The sequence below is a fragment of the Xyrauchen texanus genome, chromosome 22, assembly GCF_025860055.1.
Source record: "Xyrauchen texanus isolate HMW12.3.18 chromosome 22, RBS_HiC_50CHRs, whole genome shotgun sequence".
NCBI lineage: Eukaryota > Metazoa > Chordata > Actinopteri > Cypriniformes > Catostomidae > Xyrauchen > Xyrauchen texanus.
Genome location: NC_068297.1, coordinates 39,472,015 through 39,487,524, shown reverse-complemented (window position 1 = coordinate 39,487,524; position 15,510 = coordinate 39,472,015). Strand labels below are relative to the sequence as shown.

The 15,510-nt window shown below is 41.9% G+C and overlaps 1 pseudogene; it reads right to left on the bottom strand.

Annotated features, from left to right (window-relative positions):
• The window catches only part of LOC127662707 (EARP-interacting protein homolog), a 66,771-nt pseudogene that overhangs the window by 18,517 nt on the left and 32,744 nt on the right, over positions 1-15,510 (bottom strand).

The following is a 15,510-nucleotide window of genomic DNA, read 5'->3' as shown; positions in this document are numbered from 1 at the left end:
ACCTAATAATTCAAGCGTCATCATCGGCTCCCAAGAGCAAGAGGGAACAGTTATGAAGGTAAGTTATGCTATGTCTTTAGCTAGCTGTAGCCCTAACGTTATTGATGATTCTAGGTGACGTTAGGCTAGAAAGTAACCTTTACAAAATACTTATTAAACGATTAATTTTAGTTGTTGGTCGCATGTGGTTTATTATATGTTCATTTTACTATCTGACATTGAATACATGTATGGGCGTTTCTTCAACAAGGGGCACTTTTAGGCTTGTGAAGTTGAATAAAAAAACTTGTTCAAAAGTCACGTAACACAGTCTCATAAGTTTAAATAATTTGTCTAGTTTTAAGGTCTGTAAGAGGACAAACTTAGATTACAAGAGAACTTATGAGACTGTGTTAGTCTCATAACTATGAAGTTATGAGTTATTCTGTTTTTAAATAACAGCATTGAAATGTCATTTCCACCACATCTCAATGCTGTTATTTAAAAACAGAATAACTTACGTCAGTCCAGAATTGTCTAAGATCATTTTTGTAACTAGTTTTATCAGTTTTTCCACAATGTACAATAATTATACATTTGTCAATGAGATAAATTAACTGCCCTAAGGACCAAACGGTGAACTGTACACCTGTCACACTCAATTTAATACTGGTTTGGGCAAGAGCTTATTAGAAAATGAATGACTTGCATTTTTATATTAAGTAGAGCATGATCTCGTAAATTGTGGATACATTTTTAATGTGTGATGAGAACTTTTTAAATATTTAAAAAAAATGTGTGTGGTGATGGAAATGACAGGGTGGTGGTGGAAAGACAATGAATTAACGTGAATGTAGAGAAACAGTGGAGATGTTTATTAGAAAAACAATTAAACTCATCACACTCCGTAAACTCAATACACAAAGCCATTAAACATAACCACAACTGTTTTTAGTGTAGTGCTGAGTTTGATGTATACAACTGATTTGTCTCACAGATGAACGGTTACAGTGCATACTGTAAATAACTGACACAACTGATGGCAAGGCAAAAATATAAGCAATAAATGATGCAACAAAATTTAATTTTCATTCATCTAAATGAAATCAATTAATATAAAAGTATAATTTAGAAATAAAAAGAATATTATAATCTAAATATAAAAAGTATTGTAATTTATTATAATATTATAATATAAAAAGTATTACACAAATCTACTCTTGCAATCCATATCAATTGTACTTTGGTCATATTTTTAAAAATGACATTTATGGTTACAAAGTACATAAAAGTGCCCATAGTCTAAGAATCACCCATATACTAATGACTTGTGTTGTTCAGTTACATGTATTGACAGTATTTGGTTATCCCCGGTATCAAGTAAAGACAGACAGGGAGAGTCAGCATCCGTGCTACCTGTCATAGATCTTTGAGGAAACATGAGAAACCTCACACCATCAGAGTAGGATGAAAGACAGTTCAGTTGTTCGTCTGATCCAACCAGTTCTGTTCCAGTTATGTTCTGGGGCTTCAATTTGGCAATGATGGGTTAAACTGGCAAACAAATGTATAATTACCTAAACAAGTTGAACATCTTAGACAACTATCTAGCTAGCCAAACGTTTGAAGTAGGTAACACTATGATGACACTTGCCTGCCCTATTAGTGTTCTAGTAGACCTACCATTCCTATATGAAACCCCAGAAGCTGGTTGTTGAGACAGTTGCTTTGCTGTTTATATTGTGTTGTGTTTAACTTACTTTCTTACTAACCCTAAAGTAACCTCATTCTCTAACTCATAGTAGCTAACTTGAAAAATAATGCAAAATGCACTTTTGACTTTGAGATATCTGATCAGTTTGTGATCTCTGCTGATTATAACACACTTTTTTGTTTTTTAAAAGATTGTCCTAGAAGACTCCACTCCTGTTCAGCTCTATGAGGTCGAGTGCTCCTGTGTGGCTGGCAGAGCCTTATGCAATCATAATGTTGCATTACTGTATCAGACTGTACAAAACATGTGTTTGTGTGAAAATCAATGTTAATGTAAATAGTTCTCTTTAAGAAATGCACATGTATGTACATAAACAACAAACCTATACAAGGTATCTTTTGTTATTATGAATTCAGTGTTAGTAGTTATTAGATTACATTAAATGTTATTGTCATTTAGCAGAGTACAGGTACAGAGCCAATGAAATGCAGTTGACATCCAACCAGAAGTGCAAAGAAGCATTAAAGTACTGTTGAGTACTGTATTATGTGCAGTTATGTGGACTAGTTATCTACAAACTCATAACTCATACAAAATGTCAAACGTTGCACCACAATGTTTATTTACATAGTTCATCATTACAAATCTATATACAATGTTACAATTATAGGAGCCATGTTATTGTTGAGTGTAGTATGACAGCTTGTGTCTTTGTATAATAAATGTCTGAATTAACTCATGTATTTGTGTTCCTCCTGGCAGTGTAAAAGACAATAAATGACAAATGTAAACATTGTCAATATTTCAGACAATTTTCTGAAAGGTATATCACAAGATACAAACAAACAAACGGCATAGTAAATTACAAAATATATAAGCAGTATATGGAAGCTCATAGAGAAAAATACAGTCCTTGGCGCTGGTAAACAAAAATTGTTCCACTCAAAAAGACATGACACAGCTCCTTGACCAAATTTGCGGCGTCCTGTGGTTGTTATGATGAAATCTTCTAGCTTAAAATGTCGACTGCAGACCCAGGTGTTATCGGTAGGAGTGAAGTTCTCGCGTCTTATCTTGACTAGCCACTGAGCTCGTACCTCAGGCTGATGTGGAAAACAATGAAAACTTACTTCAGAATTATACCTCGATGAAACGGCACATCGAGGAACACTACAATGTAATTTAGAGTTGCCAATTTGATACTGATATGTAAGACGTTTCTTATTTACTGATAACATTTTACATACGGTACTCACTGATAGCTTGCCACTCACTCTTCAACATCTACATCGGAAATACCGGTAGTAACCTAAACCGGAAGTCCCCCCCGCCCACCACACAGATTTCGAACATTCGTCGCGTCACCCTGTGCACAGAGCGAATATACAGGCTACTGAAAGTCTACTGAATGTTTGTTGAAACACTGTTACTATACTAGCTATAGCAAGCCAGTTGGTAAGTCACATATAGTTAGTTAAATATCTACTTGTGACCATCAAAATAATGTGTTACTAGCTACCACTTTTTACTATATAAAATAAAACTGATTTGAAAATGCTATACTTTAATAACCTTGGTGGCAACCAGTTCTTTGGTGAACCTTTGGCAAATGTCTTCCACTACTAGCAAACAGTTCTTTGGCAAATATGTGTCACTATTTCCAAACAGTTCTGTGACGAACCTTTGGCAAATATCATCCATTTCTAACAAACAGTTCTGTGATGAACCTTTCATAATACACAATATATTCCATGATATCACAATACACAGGTGGAGGACTCCTAATAATATGTGCTTGTAGCCTATTGTTTAAATATATTTTAAATTAATACACTTAAGAAATGCAAGAATTGGCTTTTTCCTCATAAAATATACTTATTTGTAAATTGTTTAATTACAGTTAATAAAATACTGTTAGTAGTAACTTCTATCTTAAGATACTTAAGAAATATATCTTGTTTACATGTTTGAGTTCATTAAAACTTCACGTTGTGGATTGTGGGATATTTCGGATCTTTGGACTTATTTTTTCTTATTGAAATAAAGTCAAATCATAACGTATGCAGTGATAAGCTAAAATGAGCCATGATATGCATAAAAGGACAGCGAAGAACCATCTTGAGAGTCAGAAGTCTGCGCTAGGATCAGCCAGTCGTCTATGTAATTCAGAATGCGGATGCCCGGAGTCACAAAGGAGCCGGCGCTGCATCATGCATTTGTGAATGTGCGGGTTAAGAGGGCTAGGCCAAATGGAAGAACCCGATACTGGAAGGCTTCGCCCCCGAAAGCGAACCTCAGGAGCTTCCTGTGTTGCGGCAGAACTTCTCAGTGAAAAAGTGCGTCATAAGACCAATGGTGACCAGCCAAGCGTGATGTTGGACTTGTGACACGATCGTCTTGATAGGCAGCATCTTGGACTTGAACACCCAGACTGGGTAGTTCAGGATTTAAGATCTTGTGCCAGACGCAACCCCTCACCCTCCACGGGAACCAGGAAGTATATGGTGTAATAACCTGACTCTCTCTCTGGAAGGGGAACACGTTCTATGGCCCCTTTTAACCAGGAGATTTGCATTTATTTATTTATTTATTTTTAGTCGACATGACTGATCCGGTTTCACAGAGGTGGCGACCGCGCTGTTGAAACGCAGAAAAAGGCAAGAGAATTTAATTCTGGAGCCACATTCTACTGTTCTTAGAGCCCACATAGAAATACCGGGCAGAAGTTTCCACACTGCCAGGTTTTCTAGGATGGATACTAATTTCAGAACTTCCTGTTGAGGGGATGTCGGGTGTTCCGAGTCATGGAATAAGGCAGGAAACAGCGGTACACCCAACTTTTAGTTAGAAGCCTCTGCTTCCTGAATCACCAGAGGCGGCGGGAAAGGAGAGGATTCATGAGGGTACCGGTTGGGGCGTAGTGAATAGAACATGCGCCCCATCCCGAGGGGAGCTACCCCCACCGGGTTGAGTGCAAGAACCTCAGGGTTTTTTCCTCTTTGAAATAACTGCCCTGTGGTCTTGCTTTGGAAGCTGTCGGGGGCGACGAGCCTGTCCCCAGTCCTTACGAGGGGGAGCACGACTCGCCACGCTCTGTTTTTGAGCCTTTCTTCTAACAGGACCGGAGTGGGACTGGGTGGACGATGGCCCTGCCCTCTGAGTGCGGCGAGGGAAGAATTGTCCAAACGCTTCCTCATGGCTTTTTGCCTCCTGGAACCTGGAGATAAACGTAGTCATAGCGTCTCCAAAAAGCCCAGAAGGCGAAATTGGGGCATCAAGGACAAAAGTCTTATCTTTGTCCTTGATGCCCGATAGGTTGAGCCACAAGTGTCTCTCCATGCTGACCAAAGCGGACATAGACCGGCCAATAGCAAGGTCTGTCTGTTTGGTCACACGAAGAGACAGGTCCGTAGCTCAACGAAGCTCAGAAAATGCTTCCTCGACGAGTGTGGAACCTGCACTCAGGTCCTTAAGCAGATCAGCCTGGTATGCCTGCAAGACCGCCCTGGTGTGCAGGGCAGCACCAGCCTGACCCGCCACTTTATATGCTTTCCCCACTAGTGTGGAGGTGGTCCTACACAGCTTCGTGGGGAGGGAGGGTCTTTTCAGCGATGATGCTGAGCCCGGTGAGAGATAACCCGCAAGTGTCTCTTCAACTGGCGGCATCATCGAATACCCCCGTGCCACAGCACCCACGATAGTCGAATATATCGACGTCGAGGGCACGTGAACGCGGGAAGTATAGGGTTTCCTCCATGAACGAGAAAGCTCGTCATGGAGGTCATTAAAGAAGGGAAGGGACTGATGAGGCGTTCCCTTCCCCCGGCCACCAGACAAAAATCTATCCTTCAATTTGGAGCGTTTGGGGGTCTCTTGTTGGCGTGGCCAGTCTATCTTAAGCCTGGCCACAGCACGAGTAACAACGTCGAGCAATTCCTCTGTTGATTTATTATCAAACCCGGAATGCTCAGAGGTGGATAACTCGATATCAACTGAACCAAAAGAGTCATGGTCCTCCTCATGAACCGAAGAGGCGCCATAGCACCCTTCGAGATCACGGGAAGAACCCGCTGGATCTGGGGAGAGAGCGAGCGAAAGGGACGAACCCGTCTCTCGCTCCGCAGCCAGATCCATGCGAGAGCCCCACGAGTGAAGAGTGGGCGCTGACTCCCGAAAGTGAGCGAGGCGAGCGCAAAGCATTTTGCCCGAAAGCAGATCACAATGCTCGCACCCGCCCACCCCAACGCGAGAGCAGCATGCTCTCCCCCAAACAAACAAAATAAAACTGATGTGTGTCCGTCTCGTTCATAGACAGGGAATCGTTTGCCTTGATTTTCAGTCATTTTTTCTTAAAAAACGAGAGATAGATTTTATTTATTTTTTTCAGAGGAAACAGAAAGGAGAAAATGAATAACTCCTAGGAGAAAAACAGAATCTAACTCCTAACAGAGGAAAGAAAGTTTGACAGTTTGTGATAGCACACAGCACAGAATGTCTCTGAAGACGAAATGTGTGATGATGCACCGGTGACGCATCTATTTATAGCCACTGCGCCAGGTGCGTCCAATGATTACATCGGCAGAGGCTAGAAATTCCAGTCAGTGTTCATTAACGTGTTGCATACATATTCACATCTGGTCACAACTGAGACGTGTTCCCAAAGCGCTCTTCAGCGCAGCATCCTAGTGTAGCTTTTTGTAAAGGTAACAAAATGTTGAAATGAAATGCTTAGACTAACTATTGCCAACAAAAGCCTTCATCAGCCAATTAACAAGGACAATTGCATCTATGTGAACTTCTGCAATTAATCAAGATGGACTTCAAAGACTTTGGTCATTAATCTTACAGTTCAAACACAATCGATGTTTAATCACTGACCCTTAACACTTAGTTTATTAATTTTAAATCATGATTTTACCTATACATAATTAATATTTACATTACATTCATAATGTTAGCCAGAGGGGAACTGGCCCCCATAGTGAGTCTGGTTTCTCCCAAGGTTATTTTTCTCCATTAATCTACATCTTATGGAGTTTTGTGTTCCTTGCCACAGTCGCCTTCAGCTTGCTCACTGGGGTTATTAATACAATTATCATTTAATTATTTTTAAACACTATTAAAAATCGTATTTTATCTAAATTACACAATGATGATTAATCGACTTTATAGACATTACAGTTTTATCGTCTGTTAATGCTGATATTCTGTAAAGCTGCTTTGAAACGATGTGTGTTGTGAAATGCGCTATACAAATAAAATTTAATTGACTTGATTTATATATATAAATGATGTGATTCAAACAGCGGTGAAACACTTTCTTATGATGTGTTACATTCATACGTGCAGACAGAGAAGTAAGATTGGAGCAGAAGAAATAGAAATAAACCTTGTGTAAATTTTCAGATTAACACTAAGCTAAAATGCTATTTCTAGCCATTTTACATGCACATGTTACCAGACACGATCATTATTTTTATTTTTTAAGAAAATTCACATTGGATCACAATAAAAAAAAAATTCTATTAAGACTTTTATATTAGGGAAAAATCACATTCTTGATAATAATTTTTGTATTGTTTTCCAGTAAAAATATTAAAAAAAATGTCTTTAATTTTGTTTTTTGTTTTTTTGTGTTATGGTTCTGGCAGAGTTTTTATAGTCAAAACAAGTGAAAAAATCTACCAGTGCTGAAGAAGTAATCCAAAGTATTTAGAATACATGTCTGAACTTGAATAATCTAACGGAATACGTTACAAATTACAATTTACAGCATGTATTCTGTAATCTGTAGTGGATTACATTTCAAAAGTAACCCTCCCAACCTGTTGCCACTACTTAACACAGTTATGGCAAACCAGTGAACTTGATGAACTTTTAGCAAACCTTTGGGAACAATGGACAGTTGGCAAACAGGTCTTTCATGAACTTTTAGAAATGTTTTGCCACTACTGGAAAACAATGGACAATTCAGTTTAGCTGTGTTTCACTGAAATGAAATGTACACAAAAATGGAAAATTCCACACTAGCCATGCATACTGTTATACTGTCCTCATCTCCGAGCCAAAATCTTACCTCATGCCACGTAGATCCCAGGCATGAATGGCTGTGTCATTGGCTGTTGCCAGCTGGGTGCAGTTGTGATGTGGGCTCCACTTGCCTGTGGTGAACTTCAGCTGCCCTTTGCCCTCCAGAGTGGCACTACTCGAGATCTGATGCAGGAAAACCAAACCACATACAACTCAAATCAATGGTAGCATATTCAACAGAAATCTGAGGCAAGCCTGCTCACAGAATAGACCTGTTCTGTGAACACATCAGTGCACATGGGTGAAAAGGAATGAATCCTCGTATCGATGTGAGTCAAGGACACAGGGTTGTGTTCTGGTTGCGCAGTGAACTATTTATAGTGGAAATTCAATGAAAAAGCTGGTCTGAGCCTGCAATGATTCCTGATTGTTCAGATTGTGAGCCAGCTATTAGACATCTCCACAATGAGGAGCCAATACAGACAATGGAACTACGGAGACTATCAGTAACATATTTCTAATACATTGGCAAGTGTTTGATCATTTATTTGTGTCTTTTGGAGGCATATGGCACCAGAGAAAGTGAGCTGACCATTCTTTATTATATTTATTTCTTGGTTTGATTTAATATTGCCTCCACAAAGGGGAAATGTGGCAGTCAAGGTCAGCTCAAGATCATCTTTCTGCTGCTTGAACTGTAACTTACACAGAATGTCTTGCTAAAGCAGGATGTACACTGTGTTTTTTTGTCTGTCCTTTGCAATTTTGGCTCGACAGATCAGTGCGATATGACCCCAGTGTAATCTTGGGTAAAAGCCAAGTCACATATAAACTGTCACTTATGATTACGTCAGACTCTGCGATACACATCATAGCTGACGTTTGTCATGACTGGCAAAATAAATAATGAGATATTTAGACTGCATATGATATAGACAAGCATCTCTCTGTCTCTCACTGTCATGCTCTCTCTTTCTCTCTCACACACACCTATGTCATCCACTGCTGTGCTCGTATTGGTTCTTTATTAGACAGCCTTTATAGGAACAGTCACACTGCTGGGCTGCAATCCAAAATGTCTGACACTGCCAGAAATCCAGAGGCTAAGATTCATTGCAAGGACAATCAATCATCCATTAATGAACATGTCACTCTAAACAATCAAAGATTGCCGATCTCATACAATCCCCACAATTTGTTTCAGACAGCAAAATCAAGGCAAAAATCATCCAGTGTGCACCCAAACCTAATTGTAACCAGATGTTTTATTAAGAAGAAACTTGATATGTACTATGTATAATATTCAAGAAAGATCCAGGGAAATAAAATCTAAAACATATTCTAAGTATGTAAATACAAACGCTTCTATTGCATACCTCATGGCTTCCCGAAATATGTCAGAATACTAAAAATATTCATAAAATAAATATGTATTGCATTTGGGGGCCTGAATAGCTCAGCAAGTAAAGATGCTAAATTCCACCCCTGGAGTCGCGAAGTTCGAATCCAGGCTGTGCTGAGTGACGCCAGCCAGGTCTCCTGAGCAACCAAACTGTCCCGATTGCTAGGGAGGGTAGAGTCACATGGGGTAACCTCCTCGTGGTTGCTATAATGTGATTCGCTCTCGCGTGGCGAGTTATGTGTGGACGTGGAGATAGCGTGAAGCCTCCACATGCGCTATGTCTCAACAAGCCATGTGATAAAATGTGCAGATTAATGTCTCGGACACAGAGGCCACTGAGATTCATCCTCCGCCACCCGGATTGAGAGCATGAGAACTTGGGGAGAGAAAACATAAAAAAAATGCATTGCATTTTCAGTGCTGCCACAAGGGGTGCTATATTGTGGGCATTCGTACAAAAAAATATATTCTACCATATATAAAAATAGACAATTTTTTTACCACTTCGTTATATTGATTATATTTTTGTTTCGTTTCAAGTGTAATTTGAATTTAGAAATATTTTTGTGAAAATTTATTTCTTATAATTTAACAAAGTGTATTGTATTTTCCGGAATAGAAGTAAAAAAAAATCTGAAAGGTCCTGCGACTTATAGTCCATAGCCACTTACATTCATAATTTCTTCGTACAGATGTCGGCTGGTCAAACACATGCCAGTGTTTCCTAGTAATGACCTAGACTGTGGTGGCCCACCACAGTTTCATAATGAACTGAAAATATTTTTACACTTCTTATAATAACTGTGGCAGGGTGGAGGGCAGGGCCGGGTCGTGATACTACACACCTGGTCCCGTATTAGGCTAATTATGCCTCCGTGACCCTGTGAGGTTTAAAGGCTGACTGCAGAGGGCCGTGCGGGAGAGAGAGATCGTTAGCGGACATGTCCGTCTTATGTGTGTTTGTGTCTTCTTTTAAGTTTACCATTAAACCATTATTTATATTGAAAAGCCGGTTCTCGCCTCCTCCTTTCCATTGATCCCTTTACACTGGTGCCGAAGCCCGGGATGGAGGAGGGATATGCCATAGTAGAGTTCTCGCCACTACCGTCCACCCCAATGGAGCAGCCGCGGCCATCTGCCGGGGGACGAGGAGCCCAGCCGCCTGAACGAGGACGATGGCCGCCGACCGCGAGGGGAGAAGGGGGTCCGAGCCGACCGCCTGGAGCGGTCAGGGCCGCTGCCAGGGGCACAGGAGTCGCCTACCAGCCGCTGAAACGCGGCGGGGTTTAAGACCGCCGACCGCGAGCGGGGAGGGGCTCACTGGCGACCGCCTGGAGCGAGAGGACCGCTGCCAGGGGCGGGGGAGACCCCTTCTGTTCCCCGAGAGTGCGGCGGGGCATTCCGTCCGCCAGGGACTGGAGTACTGCCTCGGATCCACCCGGAGAGGCGCGGCTGTCGTCCGATAAAGGGTGGAGGAGTGGCCGAGGAACAAGCTGCGGCGTATCGGAGAACTGGCGAGTAAAAGTTTTTTATTCATCTCTCTCTCCTCTCTCTCTCTCTCACTGTCGCTCTGCGTTGGCCTTTATCCTCTTTTAAATTTTACAGTTTTTTTGGGGGTACTACACTGTTACAGGAAGTACCCCCCCATTTTAATTATTTCTGTTTCCCTCCCCTTGTCCCCTCCCTCGTCCAGGTAGATGGGGATGACCTGCCGGCAGACAGCACGGAAGGTGCGCCCTCCCCCCAGGGAAAGAGGGGGGGGATGTACATCAGGCCAGGGGCTCCCCAGCCTGAGAGAACGAGGGAGGAATGTGGCAGGGTGGAGGGCGGGGCCGGGCCGTGATACTACACACCTGGTCCCGTATTAGGCTAATTATGCCTCTGTGACACTGTGAGGTTTAAAGGCTGACTGCAGAGGGCCGTGCGGGAGAGAGAGATCATTAGTGGACATGTCCGTCTTATGTGTGTTTGTGTCTTCTTTTAAGTTTACCATTAAACCATTATTTATATTGAAAAGCCGGTTCTCACCTCCTCCTTTCCATTGATCCCTTTACAATAACATAAAAGATCTCTAACGTTGTGTTTTCTGCCATTGCTTTTGCAAAGCATCAGTCATTCAGTCAGTGAATCGGATAATTAATACATTGCAAACAGGGTTACGAATATCAGAAATATATACAGATAAACATTCGCTGATGAAATGAATGAATAGAATACACAGATTGTTACGAACCCCACTATTGAAGTGCTGGTTAAAGGTGGGGTTAAGCAACATAAATGACACGCAATACACGATATAACCGTTTCAAAATTTATTGAAGCACACAAACTCACGTGTCATACAACAACAGACGATATTGACAGAAATTAACAACCATAGACCCACAAGACACTAAAACAAACAACATGAAAAACACAGCTTATCAGCGGCTGGCGGAAACATCAAGATGCACACAGGGCTCTCTCGTTCGTTCTCTCGTTCGTCCACTCATGCCCTTCTCCTCCAGTGCACGCCAAGCTCTCGACAGAGCTAAACAGTGATCGAAAAACGATCACTCCGCTATGGGAACAAATCGTAGGTGATCAACCCCCCGATTCTCCTTCCGCTCTCCCATTATATCTCCAGCCCAAAACAGGCTGCAGGTGTGCAGAGGCGGAGCTTATTCAGAGAGAGAGAATCAGATCAGCCAAAATAGTACACAGATTAACATAAAGCTCAGGCCGTAACACTTCCCCCCTGAAGACAGAAACAGTTTTTTTTTTTTCCTTCTTTTTCCCCATTCTTCCCTCTCCTCCTACTGAGAAAAGGTGAAAAACTGTTTCTGAATACTATCAGCAGAAAAAAATAAATAAATAAATAAACCTAAACCCGCGACAACGCATCAGCCACTACATTCTCAGATCCTTTTTTATAACGGATCTCTAAGTTATAGGGTTGCACCATCAATGCCCACCGCATCAGACGTTGATTATGATTATACATCTTACTCAAAAAGACCAACGGATTATGGTCTGTATAAACAATAACAGGAAACATACTGGCCCCCACGTAAACATCAAAATGTTGTAGTGCCAGCAAAAGAGCTAACGTTTCCTTCTCAATTGTAGAGTAATTAAACTGATGACAATTGAACTTAGCAGAGAAATATGACACTGGATGAGGTATTCCGTCAGCACCCTCCTGTAGAAGGACAGCTCCCGCTCCCACAGCACTGGCATCCACCTCCAGCTGGAACGGAGAGAACACGTCCGGCGCGGACAACACCGGAGCACTGCATAAAAGAGACTTTGCAGACAAAAAGGCCTGTTGGCACTCATTAGTTCAATCAAAATCAACTTTAGGACTACATAATCGAGTTAAGGGAGCTACTACACTCGAGAAGTTCCTACAAAAACATCGGTAGTACCCTACCATTCCAAGAAATCTACGCAGCTCTCGCCTTGTAGTAGGTACTGGATATTCCAGTACAACGGACACTTTTCCCTCTAATGGACGTACATGACTGTTCCCTACCTGCTTTCCCAGGTATGTGACGGACGCTTTCGCGAATTCACACTTTTTCAAATTCGATGTTAAGGACGCAGCAGCTAAACGGGAAAAAACATCATACAACATCGACAGATGTTCAGCCCAGGTAGACGAGTAAATTACTACATCGTCCAAATAGACATTACAGTTGGAAACGTCGCCCAAAACCATGGACATCAACCTTTGAAACGTCGCTGGTGCGTTTCGCAGACCAAACGCCATACGCGTATATTGAAGAAAAGAATCAGGGGTTACAAACGCAGAAATCGCAGACGCGCGCTCGGTTAGAGGCACCTGCCAGTAACCTTTTAGCAAATCTAGCTTCGTAATATATTTCGCCGCCCCAAGGGTATCAATACAGTCATCGATACGTGGCAGAGGAAAAGCGTCAGGTACAGTAACAGAATTTACTTTCCTAAAATCAGTGCAGAAACGAGAAGATCCATCAGCTTTTGGTACTAAAATACATGGCGAGCTCCATGGGCTACCACTCGGAACAGCAAAACTGTTTTGCAGTAGATACTTCACCTCAAGTTGCATGGCTTCTCTCTTACTCACCGGGCAACGATATGCATGCTGCTTTATGGGGAGTGCACTACCGACATCAGTGTCATGTTGAATGACAGAAGTACCAGGAGGGACATCACTAAAAAGAGCTGGGAAACTGTCTAACAATTTCGTTATGTCCTTCCGCTGTTCAGTAGACAAATAAGACAGTTGCGAGGGAAGTGTTGCTAAAACGTCAGAATTTTTCAAACAACCACCATTCAAGACTTCCATAGAGACTTTTAGTCCATCATCCACATCATCGGTAGGTAACGTATAAATAAGCAACGAAACTCGCTCTTTTATCTCCACGACTGGTTCAGGAACATTAACAATCTTGTCCTTTTGATCATGACATAAATATGGCTTCAGCATGTTTACGTGACATAGACGAGTTTTTCGCCTCCGTTCTGGAGTATGTATTATGTAGTCTGTGTCACCCACCTTATTTTTAACAAGATAAGGACCTGAAAAACGCGCAGAAAGAGCAGATCCAGGGGTCGGAATCAAGACGAGAACTTTTTCCCCTGGTAGAAAATTACGCACAACTGCCTTCTTATCATAACGGCGTTTCATTTTCTCCTGCGAACGAGAAAGAGCTTCTTTTGCTACACTACAAGCATTTCGTAAACGTTCACGAGTGCGAGAGATAAAATCAAGTACATTGGTCTTCTCAGAAGGACCTGCACCAAGAAATTCTTCCTTCAGCATTTTTAAAGGTCCCCTCACATTATGGCCAAACACCAACTCTGAAGGGCTAAATCGAAGCGATTCCTGTCTCGCCTCACACACCACGAATAACACTAAGGGAACTCCCTCATCCCACTCATTCCTGGTCTCAATACAGTACTTGCGCAGTGCAGATTTTAATGTCTGATGCCAGCGCTCCAAGGCTCCTTGAGATTCGGGATGGTAGGCACTTGACACTACATGAGAAACTCTGAGAGCCTTCAACGAATTTCGAAACACTCGAGATAAAAAATTAGATCCTTGGTCTGTTTGGACCGTTTTCGGTAAACCGAACGTCGTAAAGAATTTCGTAAGAGCTTTTGTCACAGTTTTAGCAGTTATACTCCTTAACGGAATGGCTTCGGGATACCGAGTAGCTACGCACATTATCGTCAGTAAATACTGACAACCAGATCTCGTGCGAGGAAGTGGACCCACACAATCCACAAGAACACGTTCAAACGGTTCACCTACTGCAGGTATAGGACAAAGGGGAGCAGGCGTCAGAATCTGATTAGGTTTTCCACCCACCTGACAGATGTGGCAATTTCTACAATGCTTTGAGACTTCAGTTTTTAACCCTGGCCAGAAAAAATATTGGAGTACCCGGTCATAAGTCTTATTTATCCCAAGGTGTCCAGACCAGAGATGGTCATGGGCTAAACTCAACACATGTGGTCGGAATTCCAAGGGCACCACAATTTTCTGAACCTCATTCCAATCATCTGTCTGCTCAACATTTGGAGTTCTACTCCACCTACGCATCAACACATCATCATTCCAATAGAACTGTTGGTTATGCGAGGACGACAAACTATTCTCAGCACTCACACGACATTTCTCTAACGTCGGGTCATTTCCCTGAGCATCAATTAAAGTCTCCCGTGAAATAGACACATCTGCCAAAAGATCAAAACAAACAGGAGAACTCGCAGTCATTTCAGCAGCTTTCAAAGACTCCGGAAAAATATTGTCTCCCAAGATTTTGGAGAAAACAGAATCACTGAGGTTACTCTCTTGAATATCACGTTTTACTTGTGCTCGCGTAGTAACAGCACTAGCTGAAAACACATCTGGAAAACTTTTATCCAGTACATCAGAGTGCTAAATCAGACGTAACCCACACGCGATGAAGAGGAACAGTTACAAACCCCATCTCAATGCCTTGCACAATTGTGCTGGCTAAAGTGAAAAATCTAAAGTGTCTGATAAAATAAAGGATTGAGATCCTCCGGTGTCACGCAAAATCCGTACTGGTTTTCGACCTTCGTCACCCTCATTCATAGACACACATCCATCGAACACAAACGGTCGAAAACAGACATCAGGCGCTATTGGAGAAAGAGAAAAAGGTAAAGATAGAGTTTTAACCAACACAGACCCTCGAGGCTGAAAAGAGGACTCGTGTCGCTCTTGCTTTCGTTTAAGACCACGACACTCAGTCATAATATGTCCTATTTTGTGGCAATAACTACATTCTCTGCGAGGTTTTGAACTGGTAGGTACCCACTTGTTTCTAAGATCAGAGATAGGCCTATTCTCATTCTCTTTTTGTGCAGGACCTCCAGAATCACTTGAAGG